The sequence below is a fragment of the Ursus americanus genome, chromosome 31 (assembly GCF_024610735.1).
Source record: "Ursus americanus isolate L20-20 chromosome 31, mUrsAme1.1.p, whole genome shotgun sequence".
Classification (NCBI taxonomy): domain Eukaryota; kingdom Metazoa; phylum Chordata; class Mammalia; order Carnivora; family Ursidae; genus Ursus; species Ursus americanus.
This window is the reverse complement of record NC_142157.1, coordinates 18009117-18031249: the sequence shown is the minus strand read 5'-3', so window position 1 is coordinate 18031249 and position 22133 is coordinate 18009117. Positions and strand designations below refer to the sequence as shown.

The window sequence follows — 22133 nt, the reverse complement described above, 5'->3', positions numbered from 1 at the left end:
AACAACAGATATACTTAGAACCATTCTCTACCCTTACAAGCACTCTGTTTTTCATTTTCAGTGCAGGAAATTATGTAAGATATTTAACACTTTGTTATAAAATAAGCTCCATGTTAAGATGATTTTGCTCAGCTGTAAGCTAATGCATGTGTTAGCACATTTCACACTAGGCTAGGCTATAATATTTGATAGGTGTATTATATGCATTTTTAACTTAGGATATTTTCAACTTACGGGTTTATTGGGACAGAACTCCATTGTATATTGAGGAAGATCTGTATTTGTCTGATTTGTTTCACTTAGCACAGTGCCCTCCAACTGTGTTGTTGCTAACAGCATGATTTCCGTCTTTTTTATGGCCAAATAATATTCCTGTGTGTGTGTATCTCACAGTGTTTTAATATTTATACTGATGTATGTATTCATAAATATCATTTAGTGTTATTTTATAGGAATGATGTCATATTGTATATATGTTCTGCAACTTGTGGCATAGCTGCATTAATACATACTCAGTTCATTGTTTTTGTCTGCTTTTTAGTATTTTGTCACAGAATGTACCACAGCTTAATTTTTGTCTTTAATTTCCTTATTGATTGTCATTTAGGTTTCTGATTTTTCACAATCACAAATAGTGCTGCAGTGAACATACTCGTAGACATAGTGAAGCTTGGTGTTTTTATTTACCTTTTTAGAGAGATAGTGGGAGAGGAGTAGAAGGAGAGGGAGAGAGAGAGAATCTTAAACAGGCTCCATGCCCAGTGCAGAGCCTGATGGTGGGGCTCAATTTCACAATCCTGAGATCATTACCTGAGCTGAAATCAAATTAGGAGTCAGATGCTTAACCAACTGAGCCACCCAGGTGCTCACAAAGCTTGGTGTTTTTAAAAAATATAGTCTGAGAGTCTGTATTAATAGGCAGGTTTTAATTTGTTTACATTTATAGTAGTGACTGGTATATTTGGGCTTATTTCAAAAGTTTTATTTTCTGTTTTCTATTTACCATACTTTTTTTCTCTTTTCCTTCAATTAGAGTGATTGAATGTTCTTTATTCCTTTTCTTTCTTTAAACACTTTAAAAAATTTATTTATTTATTTGAGAGAGAGAGAGCGCACAAGTGGGGTGAGGGGCAGAGGGAGAAAAAGACTCCCTGCTGAGCCTCCATCCCGAGACTCAGGAATCATGACTTGAGCCAAAGGCAGATGCTTAACCAACTGAGCCACCCAGGCGCTGTTTGGAGAGTATGTATTCTATTTCTTTTCTTTTAGTGATTGCCCTAAAATTTGAATTTGCATACTTTATATTTTCAATGAGTCAAAAAGTAATACAACCCAAGATCTCAGGATGCCTTGTATTCCCCTTTGCTCTGGCAAAATCTGTGTTATTGTTGTCTGTATTTTAATTCCACCCTATTTATTTGTTTGTTTGAATGGGGAGAGTGAGAGGGAGAGAATCCCAGGTAGGCTCCTTGCCCAGCATGAGTCAAATGTGGGGCTTGATCTCACAACCCTAAAATTGTGACCTGAGATGAAATCAAGAGTTGGACGCTTAACTGACTGAGCCATTCAGGTGCCCCAAATTCCACCTTACTTTTAATCTCCCAAATTAGTAGTTGTGGTTTTTAAAAAATTTTTTAAATTTAATTTAATTTTTTTTTTTTTTAAGTAAGCTCTATACGCAGCATGGGGCTTGTACTTAGAACCCTGAGGTCATGAGTTACATGCTTTACTGACTGAGCCAGCCAGGTGCCCCAGTTGTTTTTTAATAGATATTTGTAATTTAGACCTAACATTACTGAAGTTTTGCTCAACTCAGTTTATGGGTTTCTTTTCTTTTCTTTTCTTTTCTTTTCTTTTCTTTTCTTTTCTCTTCTTTCTTTCTTGTTAATTATTACATAGTTCTAGGGTTCCCCTCTGGAGTCTTTGCCTAGTAAGTAGTAAGCAAGCTATATTAATCTTTTTATGTCTAAGAATGTTATTACTTTGCTCTCTTCTATGCTAGTTTGAGTTCTAGAGTCATAGTGATTTTCCTGTAAGTAAAGATTTTATTCTAATTTGTCTTCTGGTATCTAATTGTAGTAAATAGAAAATCTTATGATACAGTGCTTATCCTGCTTCAGGATTGATTTGCTTTCTCATTCTGTGGACTCCGTTTTTTTTTTCCATCTTGGAAAATTTTCTGCTCTCCAAGTATCACCTCATTTAATTTTTGTCTGGAACTGTTACTTAGATACGTGCTTGGGATTCTTGTTCTTTTCTTTATGTCTCTTATTATTTTTAAAATTTTTAAAGATTTTATTTATTTATTTGAAAGGGAGAGATAGCGCGCGCGGAGAGAGAGAGCACGCACTTGCACGAGAGAGAGAGAGAGAGAGAGAGAGAGAGAGAAAGAGTGCGTGCGAGCGCTCTTGCACACAAGGACAGGGAGAGGGAGAAGTAGACTCCCCGCTGAGGGGGAAGGCCGGCCTCGGCTTGATCCGGGATGCTGGGATCATGACCTGAGGTGAAGGCAGATGCTTCACCGACTGAGCCACCCAGGTGCCCCTCTTCATGTCTTTTAATTTCTCTTTCATATTTTCTATTTTCTCTTTCCATTATGGGTAATCTCTTTAGCTCTGTCTTTAAATTTATGCTTATTGTTAACCCAATCAGTGAATTTCTTTTCTGAGTAAATCATATCTACAATTCCTATTTTATTTTTTAATTTGCTTTTTTTTTCATAATATTTTGCTGTTACTGCCTTATGGATGATATTCCTTTATTATTTGAACATTTAAAACATACTTATTTTAGGGACACCTGGCTGGGTCACTTGGTGGAGCACGTGACTCTTGATCTCACAGTCGTGAGTTCAAGTCCCACATTGGACATAGAGCTTACTAAAAAAAACTTATTTTAATACTTACCAAGGATTTTAGAATTTTTTCATTTGTTTATGTTTGTTAAGTCTGGTGGTAGACATCTTCATATTCTTTGTAATTTTTGGTTGTGAGCTAATTCTCAGGAGTTATTGTCTTCTGTGGATTCCTGTTCCTCTAGGAACACAGTGAAGATGTTCCTGTGGGGGGGGGGGGGGCTCTGTGCATTTGCTGCCTCTGAAGAACATGTTTGGCCCCTAACAAAGACCAGATTACAGTAGCTTCTGCAAATTAGAAATTTGCAAATTTACAAATTCTTTCATCTAAAAGGAGTTCAAAAGGCCTTCTAAAGCTTTTTTGACAACTGTGACATCTTTAGGGGTCAGGCTTTTTTGTCCTCCAACCTTAGCACATGGTTTTCATTTTCAGGATTGTCCCACAGTTAGAGCATGGCAGCTGGAACTGCAGTCATCGTGACCTGCAGAAGAAGTTCCAGGCAGAAGCCGGGGGGGGGGGGGGATGGTAAAGTTAAAAGTGGTTTTCCTCCCAGCTGACTTCTTCTCTTATGTTTTCCTGAACTCCCAGTCAACGAATTATGGTTAATTTTACTGACTTTAAATTGTTGGATTTCAAAATATGGGTCAGTTGAAGAACTGAATAAAATTGGCATTTTGTTAGGAGGGAAAACGGTAGAATGGTTTTGGGGTTAGTAACCAGCAGACTCTGTCAGAGTTTGTGTAATGGAGTTCACTGCTCCAGACTAATTTTTAAGTTTGTTTTTTGACTGGAATCTGGTACACTTTAGATGATGGATTTTGGGCCCCACACACTCTCAGCATAGGCTTGAGTTTCTGGTTTTTCTAGAGTGACCCCTCTGCTCATGTCCAGAACCAGCATCTCACTTCAGTGCCCATTCTCTAGTCTTACTGGTCTAGGTAATGTTTTTCTAGGATAGATTCCCCTTTGGTTGTGTAATAGGCCTTTAGTAGCTCCTGTCCTTATGCAGGGAACCCAGTTAGAACTTTTTGTGTGTGTGTGTGTGCGTGTGTATCTAGGGTCTGTGCTAGAGTCATAGTCAGTTCCAATCTCTAGGGTATATATATTAGATCTGATATCTTCATTAACTGCCTCAGCTTCAACTCATGTTCATTTTTTTAGCTTTTTAAAATTTCTGCTACCTGGAGATTGACCTTTATCTACATAATTAAAAATTGTTTTCAAGTTTATTTATCTTTGATTTCTGAGTTCAGGAAGGCAGTTGCAGTTTTAAAATTTCATATATAACTTTATTTCTGTACAAGCTGTTTAGCTTGTATACTTTAAATAGAACTTCAGAGTTAAACATCTGCTAGCATTTTTTCTCCTGTTGCTGATTCATATCTAATATTTGCCTTTGTAGCTTTAAGAGGTGCTTTTAGAAAGTTAACAGATTTAGTGCTTACCACCATAGACAAAATAGTAAATGGCCAATTTCTGTTGTCTCTTGATTCTTCTTTTACTGTGAGAAAAGCCTAGCATAATGTCTGATGTGACATAGGTGCTTAATACTTGTTTTATCCTTTTCTAACCTGCCTATGCAACTACGAAGAGAAATGAAATCATAGGAATATATGGATACTTTGCTCAGCGTATGGTATCTATTTATTCCTTTTTTTAGTTTAGATTTTATTTTTAAGATTTAATTTCTGTGTTTATCAGAGTGATAACTGCATAGTCAGAGTAGGTATTACTGAAAACTTCTCTCACACAAAACAGTACCTTGCTGCTTGACTCTTGAACCCTAAACTCATTCCCCAGAAGGAGCCTTTTTTTTTTTTTTAATTTATTTGACAGAGATAGAGACAGCCAGCGAGAGAGGGAACACAAGCAAGGGGAGTGGGAGAGGAAGAAGCAGGCTCATAGCGGAGGAGCCTGATGTGGGGCTCGATCCCGTAACGCCGGGATCACGCCCTGAGCCGGAGGCAGACGCTTAACCGCTGTGCCACCCAGGCACCCCCTTTTTTTTTTTTTTTTAAAGATTTTATTTATTTATTTGACAGAGAGGGAGACAGCCAGCGAGAGAGGGAACACAAGCAGGGGGAGTGGGAGAGGAAGAAGCAGGCTCCTAGTGGAGGAGCCCGATGTGGGGCTTGATCCCAGAGCACCGGGATCACGCTCTGAGCTGAAGGCTGAGGCTTAACAACTGCGCCACCCAGGCGCCCCCAGAAGGAGCTTCTTTTGACTGCTCCTTCTCGTATGTATAAGGAGCTATTGTTTTCTAAAGTTTATTAAAAAAATTTTTTAAAAAGATTTTATCAGAGAGAGCACGTGTACATAAGTGGGAGGAAGGGGCAGAGGGAGAAGAAGGAGACTCCCCGCTGAGCAGGGAGCCTGCCATGGGCTGCATCCCAGGATCCCGAGATGATGACCTGAGCCTAAGACACTTAAGCAGCTGAGCCAGCCAGGCACCCCTATAAGCAGCATCAGTTTTAGTAGTTGCCTTTCAGCATATCACAAATTTTAATTAAGTCAGTGGTGTTAAACGGTAATATATACACTATTATTACTATTTAAATGTTTTGTTTATTTGTGAGCCAAAAGTATACTGATTTTTTTTTTTAATTTCCCTGGGATTAGTAATCTTTTTGTATTTTCAGTTTCCTTATATTCTTTTTTTTAAAAAATACCTTAATAAAAATCTTATTGCATTTTTTTTTAAGACTTTGTCAAAGAGACCAGAGAAAGAGAGTGAGCACAAGCAGGGGGAGTGGCAGGCAGAGGGAGAAGCAGGCTCCCCGCTGAGCAAGGAGCCCAGTGAGGGACTTGATCCCCAGCCCTGGGATCATGACTTGAGCCAAAGGCAGACGCTTAACTGACTGAGCTACCCAGGTGTCCTTTTATATTCTTTAAGGCTGAATCTTTGTATATCCTCTAGTTACTTCTTCATATAATCTTCCAAATGATTAATGAATCAGGTAGTCTATTAATAAAATTTTCCATGAATTCACTTTTCCTTTTCCTCTCTCTCTCCTCCCTTTTTTCTCCTCCTCTCTTTCCATCTTCTTCCCCTCTCCTTCCCTCTTCCTCCCTCTTCTTTCTCTTTCCCTCCCCCTCCTCTTCTCTCCTCTTCTGCCTCTCCTTTTCCCTCTTCTGCCTCCTCTCCCTCCTCTTCAATTTTTCCCTCTTCCTTCTTTTTTTTTTTTTTTTTTTTTTAAAGCTAGTACACCTTCTGGGTACCATCTCCCTGCTGTCATCTGGGCTGATTTCTCTTTATCTTTCCTTCACTGTCATCTTGGGAATTTTTTTTCTTTTTTATAAAGATTTTATTTATTTATTTGACAGAGAGAGAGACAGCCAGCAAGAGAGGGAACACAAGCAGGGGGAGTGGGAGAGGAAGAAGCAGGCTCCCAGCAGAGGAGCCTGATGTGGGGCTTGATCCCAGGACTCCGGAATCACGCCCTGAGCTGAAGGCAGACACTTAACGACTGAGCCACCCAGGCGCCCCATCTTGGGAATTTCTTTATTTCTTGCTTATTTTGGATTCTGTTTTATAATACTTCACTCCTGTGTTTCTTCTTCTTTAGTGGTTTATTTTCTTGTTTTGGTGGACACCTCTAGTAGCTTCACAGGAAATGGTGTGTGAGAAATAATTTTTTTTTTTTTTAAAGATTTTATTTATTTATTCGACAGAGATAGAGACAGCCAGCGAGAGAGGGAACACAGCAGGGGAGTGGGAGAGGAAGAAGCAGGCTCATAGCAGAGGAGCCTGACGTGGGGCTCGATCCCGTAACACCGGGATCACGCCCTGAGCCGAAGGCAGACGCTTAACCGCTGTGCCACCCAGGCGCCCCGAGAAATAATTTTTTAAATGTTTTGTATGCTTGATAAAATTGGTAGCTTTACCATCTTGATTGATAATTTGGCTGAATATAGAATTCTTGGTTGGAAATAAATTTTTTTTTTTTAAGATTTTATTTATTTGAGAAACAGAGAGAGAGTGCATGAGCAGGGGGGAGGGATAGAGGGAGAGGGAACAGTCGGCTCGCCACTGAGCAGGGAGCCCAGTGCTTGGCTCTATCCCAGGGCCCTGGGACATGACCTGAGCTGAAGGCAGACACTTCACCCACGGACCACCCAAGTGCCCCTAGAAACCATTTTCTTTCAGAATTTTGGGTATTTGCTTTTTAGGTTCAGTGTTTCTGTTCGAGACCCAGTAAAGTTCTGATTTCTGATACTTTGTACATGATTGTTTTCTCTGAATTTTTTTTTTTAATCAAGGTTATTTCTGATATTTTTCATGGTAGTGTATTGTACTGGGCACACAGTGGCCCTTTTGATTTGGTAAATCACGTTAGGGAACATAAGTTCAGTTAATGGTAAAAATTTTTTTAAATTTTTCAATTTTTAATATTTTGTGTTTATTAAAGATTTTATTTATTTATTTGATAGAGAGAGGCAGTCAGACAGGGAACACAAGCAGGGGGAGTGGGAGAGGGAGAAGCAGGCTTCCTGCTGAGCAGGGAGGCTGATGTGGGGCTCGATCCCAGGACCCGGGGATCATGACCTCAGCGAAATGCAGATGCCTAATGACAGCTACCCAGGTGCCCCAATATTTTGTGTTTAAATTATCTATTTTCCCCCTACTTTCTGAGGCACTTCCTTACTTTGTCTTCTAACCCTTCACCTAAATTTCTAAAGTCTGTTATACTTTTACTTTCCAAGGGCTCTTTCATACTCTCTGTTCTTTATTTTTTCCTTCCGTTTTTATTTCTTGGATGCATATCTTTTTTTCTTTTTTAATTGAAGTGTAATTGACACATAATGTTACATTAGTTTCAGGTGTACAACATAGTGATTCCACAACTCTCTATGGTATGCTATGTTCACCACAAGTATAGCTATCATCTGTCACTGTATAATGCTATTACACAATCACTGACTGTATTCCTTATGCTGTGCCTTTTCATCCCTGTGAGTTATTCATTCCATAACTGGAAGCCTGAACCTCCCCCCCTCCCCCGCACCCATTTTGCCCATTCCCTCAGGCAGCCACCAGTTTTCTGTATTTATGGGTCTGTTTTTGCTTATTTTCTTTGTTCATTCATTTGTTGTGTTTAGATCCCTTATAAAAACAAAATTATGTGGTATGTGTCTTTCTCTGACTTATTTCACTTAGGATAATACTCTCTAGATCCATCCCTGTTTTTGCAAATGGCAAGATCTTATTCTTTTTTTATGGCTCAGTAATACTTCATTGTGTGTGTGTATGTGTGTGTAGACACACTACATGTTCTTTATTCTTTTATCCATGGACACTTGAGTTGCTTCTATATCTTGGTTATTTATTTATTTATTTTTAAAGATTGTATTTATTTATTTGGCAGAGAGAGACAGCCAGCGAGAGAGGGAGCACAAGCAGGGGGAGTGGGAGAGGAATAAGCAGGCTCCTAGCGGAATCCCAGAATGCTGGGATCATGCCCTGAGCCGAAGGCAGACACTTAACGACTGCGCCACCCAGGCGCCCCATATATCTTGGTTATTTTAAATAATGCTGCAATAAACATAAAGGTGCATATTGTTTTCATTTTCTTTTGGTAAATACTCAGTAGTGGAATTACTAGATAATCTACTAATCTATTTTTAAAAAAATATTTATTTATTTTGAGAGAGAGAGCACGTGCTCAAGTTGGGGGAGGGGCAAATGGGGAAAGAGAATCTCAAGCAGATCCCCTGCTGAGTGTGGAGCCTGATGCAGGGTTTGATCTCACAACCCTGATATCGTGACCTGAGCCGAAATCAAGTGTCCGTCGCCAGGTTCCCCGTGGTAATCTGCTTTTAATTTTCGAGGAACTTCCATTTTGTTTTCCACAATGGCTGTACCAGTTTATTCTCCTAGCAACTGCACGAGTGTTATCTTTACTCCATATCCTTGCCAGCCCTTGTTATTTCTTGTGTTTTTGATACTAGCCATTCTGACTAGTGTAAAGTGCTATCTCACTGTGGTTTTAATTTACATTTTCCTGATGATGAATGATGTTGGGCATCTTTTCATGTGTTTATTGGCCATCTGTATGTCTTATTGGAAAAATATCTATTTTAGGTACCCGTTTTTTTTTTAAACATTTTATTCTTAAGTAATCTCTATACCCAACGTGGGGCTTGAACTCATGATTCTGACATCAAGAGTCCCACGCTCCACCAGCTGAGCCACCCAGGTGCCCCAGCTCTGCTCTTTTTTCCCCCTGCTTACTTTTTAATTGGATATCTTGGTGTTGAGTTGTAGTTCTTTTTTTTTTTTTTAATTTTGTATATCTTTTTTATTTTTTATTTTTTTAAGTAGTTTCCACACTCATGACCCTGAGATTGTCACCTACCTCCCAGCCAGGTGCTTCTGTTCTTTATATATTTTGGATATTAATCCCTTATCTGATAACATCATCTCCAGATACTTTCTCCCCTTCAGTGGGTTGCCTTTTCATTTTGTTGAAGATTTCCTTTGCTGTGCAAAAGCATTTTATTTTGATGTAGTCCAATGATTTATTTTTGCTTTTGTTTCCCTTGCTTGAGGAGACCTATCTAGAAAAATGTTTCTATGGCTGATGTCAAAGATATTAACTGCCAGTGTTTTCTCCTACGAGTTTTCGGGTTTCAGGTCTCACATTTAGGTCTTTAATCCATTTTGAGTTTATTTTTGTGTAACTAAGAAAGTGGTCCAATTTTGTTCTTTTGCATGTAGCTGTCCAGTTTACCCAGCACCGTTTGTTGAAAAAAATGTCTTTTCCCCATTGTATATTCTTTCTTCTTCTGTTGTAGATTAATGGACCATAAAAGCTTGGGTTTATTTCTGAGCTCTCTGTTCTGTTCCACTGATACGTGTGTGTGTTTTTGCACCAGTACCATACTGTTTTGATTATTATAGCATTGTATATCTTGAAATCTGGGATTGTGATAACCTCCAGCTTTGGTCTTCTTTCTCAAGATTGCTTTGGCCATTTGGAATCTTTGTGGTTCCATACCAATTTTAGCTTTATTGTAGTTACGTGAAACATGTTGGTATTTTGTTACAGATTGTGACCTGCTTTGGGTAGTGAGGTTCTTTTAACAATGTTGGTTCTTCCATTCCATGAGTATGGAATATCTTTTGGATGCAATTTTTCTCTTAACTGTGAGGATATTTGTCAGAAGGTTTTGCTTTGTTTTGTTTTAGGTCTCTGAAGTTTTTGTCCGCTCCTGGGACTCTTTTACCCAGAATTTCTTTGTACCATTGTTTTGGCCTGTCTTGTTAGAGACCTTGTTTAAAAATGTGACTCTTGGGGCGCCTCGGTGGCACAGCGGTTAAGCGTCTGCCTTCGGCTCAGGGCGTGATCCTGGCGTTCTGGGATAGAGTCCCACATCAGGCTCCTCTGCTATGGGCCTGCTTCTTCCTCTCCCACTCCCCCTGCTTGTGTTCTCTCTCTCGCTGGCTGTCTCTATCTCTGTCAAATAAATAAATAAAATCTTTAAAAAAAAAAATGTGACTCTTAGCTACATATTTGAATTTCAGACAAACTCCTGATGAGTTGATTGGAAGCTCTGTGCGTGTGGGCGGGGATTGTTGCTGATTGGCTTCCTTATAGGTGATCTAACTGGAGACCACCAGCGGGTTAGCTTATTGAGAAGGAAATGTTCCAATCATCTGTTTGGTTTTGATAAACTTGATTATTCAATATTGTTTGAGCCAGATGTTTGCTGGAATTTCACTATTTACAGTTAGATTTTCAGTTACTTATTTTTCGGTATGGTACCCCTTTCCTCAGCTGTGCCTGGTACCCCCAAACCCAGATTTCCTTGTTTACCCTTTCTGCAGTTTTCCAGGATGGGTGGTTGAGAAGGAGATTAGTGGGAATTTTGGTGGTTTTTCAGAGTGTATCCTCTCTCTCCTGTTTTTAGCTTCACCTGAACCCATTCCTTTTGGATACATATAGCACCACTGTGCATGTATGACTCCCCAGCTCTGATGCCTGGTACCTAGAATTCCTCCAGTTGCTGCTATATAGTCTAAGATACATTGCTTTTGGGCTTATCTTACCACAGCAACCTTTTCTGATTTGTTAAGCATTTACTACTTGTCTCCTTTCTAGCTTCCGAAATTTTATAGCTGTCGTCTTCTCCTATGTTCTTTTTCTGTTTGTGGCTTTATGTCCTTTTATCTCATTTACTGGAGTTCTAGGAAGGAGAAGAGGTAGTTTTTAAGTGGAATTAACTCTGTGCTTGTGATGTGGTCTTCTACCATTTCTTCCAGGGTCTTTTTTAATGTTTTAGTGTGTTCTTTCTACTTGCTTTTTTTCCCCCCACTCACTTCACACACATTTTTGAATTTTCCCATGGAGTCTACTTTCCCTTTACATTTTTTACCTTTCATTTTTTGTCTTTTCTCTTTCACTAGGAAGCTTCCTGGAAGAATAAAGCTGTAGTTGGTAACTCCGCTTCCGTTGTTTACTGTAGTCTAGCCTCTTAGTTGTGCATAATGATTGAGATACAGCTTAGTTGTCATTTTAAGCAATAGCATATGAAATCTGCCTTTGCTATAATATTCTCATCATGGACACGTGTCCATTTTGTCTTCCAGTGACCCTTATATAGAAGTCCATGTACAAGAAATTCTTTTAATAACTTAGCTTCAGGAAAATTGATGACTCCCTCGAGGATCCTGGTATATTTCCTCTTTTTTGATAGCTCCCGGATACACATTCTGTTTTTTCTTTTTGTTCTGGCTACCAGGCAGCCCAGAACCAAATCTGGTCTTTAGTTACATCAGTCGTATTAATCTGATTATTAGTATATTTGTTTCTTCCTCCTCCTCCTATAGGGTTTAGTACTTCACCTCTTATCTCTGTTTCTCTGCGTGTTGATTTCATTCTCTCATACTACAGACTCTCTACTTCATGAGGCTGGAACCATGACTGCTGGCAGCTCTTGGCTCTCATCTTCCCAGCCCCTTCTACCAGAAGAAGGGGCTCTCTTGAAGAATCCTGGGAAGGACTCTGATTGGCCTGTCTTGGATCATGTACCCACCATCCCTGTGGCTGGAGTGGGGAGGGTACTATGAATGGCAACCCTCACTAGAACTACATAGTTGGAGTCAGGGGTAAGAGCAGTTTCCCTAAATCAGGGGGATGTCCTTCATACTGGCTATCAATGTTCATTTTTCTATTTTTTGTTGTTATAATACAGTTTGTAGACTGCCTCAGATCCTTTTCTGAAAAAAGTTTGGGTGTAAATAAATGCATAAGATATCACAAACTCCTGTTCAGTCGCCTTTGATACCATTATATTTGGCTCTTAAGTCCACCACTATTGATTTTGCTGTTAACTTAAAATGGACAAATCCAAAAGTTTTTCAGTTTTATTCTATTTGATCCACTTTCAGCATTTAAAACTGTGATTACTTCATTGCTCTGTGATCACTAGTGCCATTGCAAAAACTGTGATCACTCCATTCCAGCTCTCTCTTCTCATGACTTTTGGGAAGCTGCTTTCTTCTCTTACCTCTTTAAACATTTCCTTTGGTTTCCTATTTGGCATTAATTACTTAATTCTTTAAAATTTAAGTTACATGATTGCTTTTCTGGCTTGTTTTATTTGGTTACCTTACTCTATGAAAACTTAAGATGCATGCTTGGGGATCTTTTAAGCATCAATATCACCTGAACAGTTTTATTCTAGCCTTCAGATCCATATTTGCAGTTACCTTCTGGATATTTCTATTTAGGTATCCTAGGCATCTTAAATTTGATTTCTCTACCACTGTAGTCACTGGCATAATTTAAGCTTTAATTTTTTTGTCTAGATTATTATAACAGCTTAAATTAACTTATTTAGTTTTTGGTAAGATGATATATTGTCATGGTTCAAAAAATATAAAAAGATAAACAGTGGGCTGCCAGGGTGGCTCAGTTAGTTAAATGTATGACTGGCTCAGGTCATGATCTCAGGGTCCTGGGATCAAGCTCCAGGTCAGGCTCCCTGCTCAGCGGGGAGTCTGCTTTTCCCTCTCCCTCTGCCCCCTGCGCCTCCCCCCCCCCCACTTGTGCTCTTTCTCAAATAAATAAAGTCTTAAAAAAAAAAAGATAAACAGTAGGTGTACCTGGCTGGCTCAGTTGGTGGAGCATGAGACTCGGTCTCGGGGTTGTGAGTTCAAGCCCCACATTGGGTGTAGAGATTACTTAAAAATAAAATCTTTGAAAAAACAAAACAAAAGATAAACAGTGAAGGTTTTTCCTCCTAAACCTCTTATTTGCCTAGGTTTGCTTCCAGACTTCCCATTGTTACTATTTTTTAATTCATTTTCCTAGTTTGTATATGCTTTACCTACATAGACTCTTATTTTTATTCCATTTCTGTAAAATGTAGCACATTACACATACTTATAACAGACTTCTCCCTTTTCTTTTTTACATCTCCCTTTTTCAGTACAGTCCGTGTCTGTACTGAAGATTTCAAGATTGTCTCCTACAAAGCAAATGTAGTTGTCCTTTCCAGTTTCCTGTAGTGCTTCTTAACTGTTGGTGGAGGAAGACTTTTTTTCTGGTCCGTAGTATTTTTACTAAAAGGATTGTATTTTACACTGACACTTTTTTTTTGAAGTCATCTCTCTCCAACATGGGGGCTTGAACTCACAACCCCAAGTTGCGCGTTCTATCAGCTGAGCCAGCCAGGCACCCCTGACATGTTTAATTTATGGATGGAGTACGGCTGGGTACACACCCTTCCCCAATACCCCATCCCCAGCAATAATAAAAGTCTGGGGGCTCCTGGCTAGCTCAGCTGGTAGAGTATCACAGTTCTTGATCTCAGGATCATGCGCTTGAGCCCCACGTTGGTGCAGAGTTTACTTAAAAGAAAAAAGTTTATTTCTACAGTTATGCAGTAGAGCCAGAAAGTTAATGGTATTATGGGGCACCTGGCTGGCTCAGTTGACAGAGCATGTGGCTCTTGATTTGGGGTCATGAGTTCGAGCCCCACGTTGGGTGTAGAGATTACTTAAATAAAAAAACTAGAAAAGAAAAAAAAAGTGGTGGTATTGTTCTAGAGCCAGCTAGATTACAGCTGCCCTAACAAGATGTAAACTTTCTTTCCCCATTTGTATTGTCCCTACCTCTCTTACTAATCACTTTCTCTACTCTGTCCTCTACATAGCTATGAGCAAATAACGCCAAAAGATGACTTTCTGTGTGTTATTCTCAGATGCCATCTGTGTTTTTCTATTCTCTAAGTCCCAAAGTACAAAGTATTGTTCTCTGTCTTAAGAAAATTTGCTCTGGGGCGCCTGGGTGGCACAGCGGTTAAGCGTCTGCCTTCGGCTCAGGGCGTGATCCCAGCGTTACGGGATCGAGCCCCACATCAGGCTCCTCCACTGGGAGCCTGCTTCTTCCTCTCCCACTCCCCCTGCTGTGTTCCCTCTCTCGCTGGCTGTCTCTATCTCTGTTAAATAAATAAATAAAATCTTAAAAAAAAAAAAAAGAAAATTTGCTCTGATTTTTGTATACTAAGTGCAGGAATGTTTATTTTTGGATAATTGGGGAAAGGAAGATAGATAGAGAAAATGCATAATTTCACCCAGAGACATTCAGGCAGTTCAGTAGTAGTGTTAAGATCACGGGCTTGGAGTCAGATGGATTAGATCTGTGTCTGGGCAAGTTTATCTTCTAAGCCTCAGTTTCCTCCTCTCCAGAATAGCATGGAGCTCTGTTTATGTGCCACGTCCTGTCAGGTGCTTTATATGGAGGAATATATTGTTTTACTCTCTCAACAGGACAGTGAAATAGGTACTGTTTGTATGTCTTGTTTTTAAATAATGAGGCAACTTGGGGCCTAGAGAGGTTTAGTAATTTGTTCAGTGGGTACACCAGGTTTTGAATCCTTGGCCCTCCAGAAATGATGGTTTTAAGTGTTACACTATGCTACAGATTCTAGTTCAAGCAGGTAACCAGAAGTGTTAATACATATGTATATGTGAATATCTTGATGTTATTTTAGAACAGAGAAACAGAAAAATGAAGTAGTGTCAGTGTGGTGAGATTAGGAAATACAGTTGACCCTTGGGCAGTGGGTTTGAATTGTCTGGGTCCACTTGTTGGACTTCTTTAATAAATACAGGACAGTACTGTAAATGTATTTTATTTTCCTTATGCTTTTCTTTGTTTCTTTCTTTCTTTTTGTTAAAGTGGTTCCATGTCCAGTGTGGAGCCAAATGCGGGCTTGAACTCATGACCCTGAGATCAAAACCCAAGCTAAGGTCAAGAGTCAGATGCTTAACTGACTGAGTTACCTAGGTACCCCTCCTTAGGCTTTTCTTAGTACTTCTTTTTTCTAACTTACTTTATTGTAAGAATACAGTATTTAATACATATAAAATATATGTTGACTATTATGGTAAGGTTTCCAGTCAACAGTAGGCTATTACTAGTTAAATTCTTGGGGATTCAGAGGTTCGGTGTGGATATTTGACTGTTGAGGAGTTGGCACCCATAACCTCCATGTTGTTAAGGGTCAACTGTATATTATTAGTTATAAAGACACAATTCCTTCAGGGTTGGATTTTTCCCTGAGATTTTTTAGTGTCTGCCATTGTATGTCTGTATTTTAACCTCTTGTTCATACTTTATTCCCTTTGTCATTAAAGTTTGGAAGGAAAAATTTAGATGAGCTGTGTCTCTGTTTGCAAAAGTTTTGTTTTACTTAGATGTTCCAAAAGATTTTTTTTCTTTTTTTTTTTTTTTAAGAGAAGGAGGTGGGGAGGGACAGACGGACAGGGGAGGGAGAGACTTATAACGCTGAAATCATGACCCAACTGAAATCAAAAGTCAGACGCTTAACAGACTGAGCCACGAGGTGTGCCCAGTTTTTTTTATCTTCACTTTTTTGGCAACATATTATTAATTTTATGAATGCTTGACTGCTTTTGGTAACTGATTTTTTAAGGAAGTGTTGTTTTCTTTCTCAAACACACTCCATCCTCTGGTCATCTTTGATATATGGATAACATGTCAAAGTATGTTTCTTTTGTCATTTCTTTTGTCATTAGAAGGCATGTATTATAGGCTTTAAGATTTCACTCTTATCCAGACAAACACTTTTCATTTCTTTGGACCAGCCTTATGCATTTTATTTGTTTAAAGATTTAACGTATTTATTTTATTTGAGAGAGAGAAAGAGAGTGTGTGAGTGGGAGGGAGGGGCAGAAGGAGATGGAGAGAATCTCAAGCAGACTCCTCACTGTGTGTGGAGCCCAGCATGGGGCACGATCTCACAACCCTGAGATCCTGACCCGAGCTGAAACCAAGGGTCAGATGCTTACTGACTGAGCTACGCTGGCACCCCAACTTTATGCATTTTAATTTAACGTGTGTGTGTGTGTGTGTGTGTGTGTGTGTGTGTGTAGGATTTTAACTTATTTTTAGTTTTAAGACATGATTCAAAGAAAACAGAGTGTAGCCAGTAGATGGACAGTTAAAACGAAATAATAAAATGAATATCCATGTACTCATCAACCAAGCTTAATAAAAAGAGCATTGCCCAAACCTTTGACCTCTTTTTGCCTCTCCCTGCTCATATTTTACACTTCCTCTGAAGGAAACACATTCCTGAGTTTTGTATTAATTGTTCTTTTCTTTAGCTTTCTTTTTTTTCTTTCTGTTTTTTTTTTTTTTTTAAGATTTTATTTATTTGAGAGAGAGGGTGAGACTGAGAGGGGGGAGGAGCAGAGGGAGAGGAAGAAGCAGACCCCCTGCTGAACAGGGAGCCTGATGTGGGGCTTGATCCCAGGACCCCTGAGATCATGACCTGAGCTGAAGGCAAACGCTTAACCAACAGAGCCACCCAAGCGCCTTTCTTCAGCTTTATTTCTCCACAACATATATTTAGTTTTGACAGTTTTGAATTTTATGTAAATGGAATAATACTTTAATGATTTTTTTTTAATTCACAGTATGTTTTTGAGATTTATCTGTTTGGTGCATATAGCTATAGTTTATTCACTTTCATTGTTGTATAGTATTTCAGGATGTGAATTACATACTATCCATGCTACTATTGACAGACATGTAGATTTTTGTCAGTGTTTTGCATTATGAACAACTATTGTGAATATTTTTGTACATGTGCAGAAATCTCTCTAGCTCACTACTCTTCAAATTGCTGGGTGTGTTCCAAAAAGGGTTATAAAATCAGATTAGTAGGGAGCAACCAACATTAAAAAATGAAATAGAGCAGAAGAAAATTCACAGTGCATTTTCAGGGTGCCTGGGTAGCGTAGTCGTTGGGCGTCTGCCTTTGGCTCAGGGCGTGATCCCGGTGTTCTGGGATCGAGTCTCACATCGGGCTCCTCCGCTGGGAGCCTGCTTCTTCCTCTCACACTCCCCCTGCTTGTGTTCTCTCTCTCGCTGGCTGTCTATCTCTGTCAAATAAATAAATAAAAATCTTAAAAAAAAAAAAAAAAAGAAATGGGTCACCCATTTAAAAAAAAACAACAACACAGTGCATTTTCAGTATCCTGTATATGTATACAGGGTTGCAATATTAAAACACATTTCTTAAAGTGATTCATGGTCAGAAAAGTTTTCGAAACCCTGCTCCAGGTATATACTTAGAAGTGGAGGTGTGAGGTAATCAGGAAGGCCAGTTCATTTTCAGAAGTGGTTGTTTCACTTTACTTTCCCACCATTGAATGGTTTCTTTTTCTACCAGTGCTTAACTAATGCTTAGTATGTCAGTCTTTTTAACTAGTCATTTTTGGGGTTGTATGATAGTATCTCATTGTGGTTTTTAATATGCAGTTTTCTGATTACTAATGATGGTAAGTCCCTTTTTGTATATTTATAGGCCATATGGATTTTCTCACTTGTGACTTGCATATGGCTTCTCCGTATTAGTGGTTCATTTATTTTATTGTTCCTAAAAAATTGATTTTTTTTGTAAATATGAGACCTGATGCCCCTCTTGGCCTGTTTGGGGATCGAACCTGTAGCGTTGGTGATCTTAGTGCCATATTCTGACCAAATGAGCTAACCAGCCACCTGGCTGGCCCTTTCATTTATTTTATTATTCTTTGAAGGAAGAGTTCTTAATTTCAATGTAGTAAAAATTTTCAGGTTTTTTTTTTTTTTTTTTTTGTGGTTAGTGCTTTTTGTGACCTGTTAAAGAAATCTTCCTAACTTGAGGTCCTGAAATTATTTTACTAAATTCCTGAAGGAATTTTTTCTCCCTTCTCCTTGTATTTAGTCTGTAGCCAACACATCAGAATTTGATTTTGTGTATAGGTAAAATATGGGGAAATACATATATGTTAAGTTTGTCTTTTTGAGATTTATTTATTTGAGGGAGAGAGCGTGAGTGCAGGATGGAGGGGCAGAAGGAGAGAAAGTCTTCTGCACACCCTGAGCTTGGGGCCTGATGTGGGGCTTGATTTCACCACCCTGAGATCTCGGCCTGAGCCAAAACCAAGAGTCGGAAGTAACTGACTATGCCACCCGGGTGCCCTCATATATGTTAACTTCATATATGTTATGTATTTTATATATATTGTATATATAATATCACTTATTAAGTAGCAAACATGCAGTTTTTTTTCCTAAAGATTTATTTATTTGAGAGAGCCCGCAAGCGTGCATGTGAGCTGGGGAGGGGCAGAGGACTAGGGAGAGAGAATCTCAAGCCGACTTCCTGTTGAGGGCTGAGCCAGGCTTGGGGCTCTATCCCATCATCCTGAGATCATGACCTGAACCAACAGCAAGAGTCAGATGCTCAACAGCTGAGCCACCCAGTCACCCCAGGAACATCCAGTTTTAACATTATTTTTCCCTCTTCTGCTGTACAGTGGTACCGTATCATTAAATCAGCAGTTTATATATGTGTAGATTTGTTTTTAGACTTTCTGTCTGTTCTTCTGATTTGTCTTACCTTTGTGCCAGCTCTGCTATTTAAAAATTACTCTAGCTTTATAAGTCTGACTTGAGATATCAGATAAAATTAGTCCTTCCCTCTTGTCTTCTCTTCATCTATTTTTTTTTTTTTTTTTACATTTTGTCTATTGCTTTTTGGATTTGATTACCATTTATTTATTTATTTATTTTAAAAAAGATTTTATTTATTTATTTGACAGAGATAGAGACAGCCAGTGAGAGAGGGAACACAAGCAGGGGGAGTGGGAGAGGAAGAAGCAGGCTTCCAGCAGAGGAGCCTGATGTGGGGGCTTGATCCCAGAACGCTGAGATCACGCCCTGAGCGGAAGGCAGACGCTTAACGACTGAGCCACCCAGGCGCCCCTGATTACCATTTAGAATCCTGTTGTTCCATAATCAATCCTTTCAGTTTTGATTGGTTTTACATTGATTTTGTAAATCAGTTTGAGACATCTTACATTTCTGAGCCTTTTACTCTGTGAATATGATTATCTACAATTACATAAAATTTACCATTTTAACCATTTTAGAGTATGCAACTCATTGGTGTCAAGTATATCCACAGTGTTGTGTAACCACCAGTATCTATTTTTAGAATTTTTCATCATCCCTAATAGAAACTGTACCCATTAACCAGTAACTCTTTTCCACCCTCTCCCTAGCCCCTGGTAACTTCTGTTCTACTTTCTGTCTTTGAATTTTGTAACTATAGATACCTCATATAAGTGGGATCATACAATATTTTCCTTTGTATCTAGCTTATTTCACCTAGCTTCACAAGTCCTGCATCATGCTCCCTACTTTGCAGGGAGTTTGCTTCTCCCTCTCCCTCTACAGCTCCCCCCTGCTTGTGCTGTCTTGCTCTCTCTGTCTGTCAAATAAATAAATAAAATCTTAAAAAAAAAACCCCAAACAATAAAAAGAAAAAACAAAAATAATTTGTGCATGTGAGGATTTATTTCTGGGCTCTCTGTTCTTTTCTTTTGCTTTATATATCTCTTGGTTATGCTAATACCGTACCATTTTGATTACTGTAGCTTTGTAGTAAGTTTTAAAATGAAGAAGTTCCCTAACTTTGTTCTTTTTCAGTGTTGTTTTGGCTATTCATCATCCCTTGAAATTACAAATGAATTTTAGGAATTCATTTTTCTATTTCTACATAAAACGTTGGAATTTTTTTTTTTAAGATTTTATGTTTTTATTTGTCAGAGAGCAAGTGCACAAGCAGGGGGAGAAGCACGCTCCCTGCTGAGCAAGGAGCCCAACGTGGCCTCGATCTCAGGACCCTGGGATCAAGACCTGAGCTTAAAGGCAGACGTTTAACTGACTGAACCACCCAGGCATCCCAAAACATTGGAATTTTGATAAGGATTGCATTGAGTCTGTAGATTACTCTGGATAATAAGGACATCTCAACATTGTCTTTCAGTCCATGAACATAGGATGTCTTTATGTTTGTACAGTCTTTACTTTCAGCCACATTTTATGGTTTTCAGTGTACAAGTTCTTTGCCTCTTTATATAAGTTTATTCCTAAAAAAATTTTTTTTGGATACTATTACAAATGCAATTATTTATTTATTTTTTAGTAGACTCCACACCTAGTGTGGAGCCCAGTGCAGGGTTTGAACTTACAACCCTGAGATCAAGACCTGCATTGAGGGACGCCTGGGTGACTTAAGTTAGTTGGGCATCTGCCTTCGGCTCAGGTTATGATCCCAGGGTCCTGGGATCCAGTCCCTCATTGGCCTCCTTGCTCAGCGGGGAGCCTGCTTCTCCCTCTGCCTGCCTCTCCCCCTGGTTGTGCATTCTCTCTCTGATAAACAAACAAACAAATAAAATCTTAAAAAAAAAAAAGACCCGCACTGAGATCAAGAGTCGGATGCTGGGGCGCCTGGGTAGTGCAGTCGTTAAGCGTCTGCCTTCGGCTCAGAGCGTGATCCCGGCGTTGTGGGATCGAGTCTCACATCGGGTTCCTCGGCTGGGCGCCTGCTTCTTCCTCTCCCTCTCCCTTGCTGTGTTCCCTCTCTCGCTGTCTGTCTGTCACATAAATAAATAAAATCTTAAAAAAAAAAAAAAAAAAGAGTAGGACCCTAAACTGACTGAGCCACCTGGGCACCCCGCTCAATGCCTTTTTTTTTTTTTTTTTGAAGCTTTTATTTAAGTAATCTCTATACCCAGTGGGGGGTTCAAACTCATGACCCTGAGATCAAGAGTCATGTGCTCTTTTTTTTTTTTTTTTTTAAAGATTTTATTTATTTATTTGACAGAGACAGCCAGCGAGAGAGGGGACACAAGGGGGGGTGGGAGAGGAAGAAGCAGGCTCCTAGAGGAGGAGCCTGATGTGGGGCTTGATCCCGGAGCACCGGGATCACGCCCTGAGCCAAAGGCAGACGCTTAACAACTGCGCTACCCAGGTACCCCAAAGAGTCACGTGCTCTTCTGACTGAGCCAGGTGCCCCTGCAATTGTTTTCTTAATTTCCCATTCAGATTGTTCATTTACAGTTATTTTTAAATTAAGCCTTTTATTTTGAGTCAAATGTAGAGTCACATGCAGCTGTGAGAAATAATAGATCTTGTATACCATCTACTCAGTTTCCCCATTGTTAATGTCTTTAAGAACTGTAGGATAGGTTATTAAAATTGATACAGTTAACAGAATAATTCCATCAGAAAGATCTCTCATGGTGCCTTTTTTTTTTTAAGTGTCTTTTTTGTAGCTACACCTGCTTCGTTGCTCCCTCCAGGCTTAGTTCCTGGTAAGCACTGATGTATCATCCAGTTCTATAATTTTGTCATTTCAGGGATGCTATATAAATGGAAGCAAAGAACATGTAACTTTTTGAGATTGGATTTTTTTCTTACTTGACATGATTCTTTGGAGATTCATCTAGTTTGTTGAATGTATCAGTAGCTGTGTTGCTTTTTATTGTTCAGTATTTTATTTTATGGGTATACCACAGTTTGTTTAATTATTCATCTGATGCAGGATGCTTCAGGTATTTCTAGTTTGGGGCTGTTATGAGTAAAGCTAATATAACTATTCCTGTGTAGATTTCTGTGTGAACATAGGTCTCCATTTCTCTGGGATGAATGTCCAGTTGTACGATTGCTGAGTTGTATGGGGGCTTCATGTTTATTTTATTTTATTTTATTTTATTTTATTTTATTTTATTTTATTTTATTTTATTTTATTTATTTTTTAAAAAGATTTTATTTATTTGTTTGACAGAGAGAGACAGCCAGCGAGAGAGGGAACACAAGCAGGGGGAGTGGGAGAGGAAGAAGCAGCCTCCTAGCAGAGGAGCCTGATGTGGGGCTTGATCCCAGAATGCCGGGATCACGCCCTGAGCCG

General features: G+C 39.2%; 1 protein-coding gene across 11 annotated transcripts in view; it reads left to right on the top strand.

The window, feature by feature from the left end:
- Positions 1 to 22133, top strand: part of MLLT10 (MLLT10 histone lysine methyltransferase DOT1L cofactor) — a 238176-nt gene that overhangs the window by 11586 nt on the left and 204457 nt on the right. The window contains exon 1 of one of the 11 annotated variants that reach the window (XM_045787333.2): positions 11776 to 11964. The exons of the other annotated variants lie outside the window; for them this stretch is intronic. The gene's annotated coding sequence lies outside the window, so the exon portion shown is untranslated. Of the gene's footprint in view, positions 1 to 11775; positions 11965 to 22133 lie in introns of those variants that run through there. 11 annotated transcript variants of the gene reach the window in all.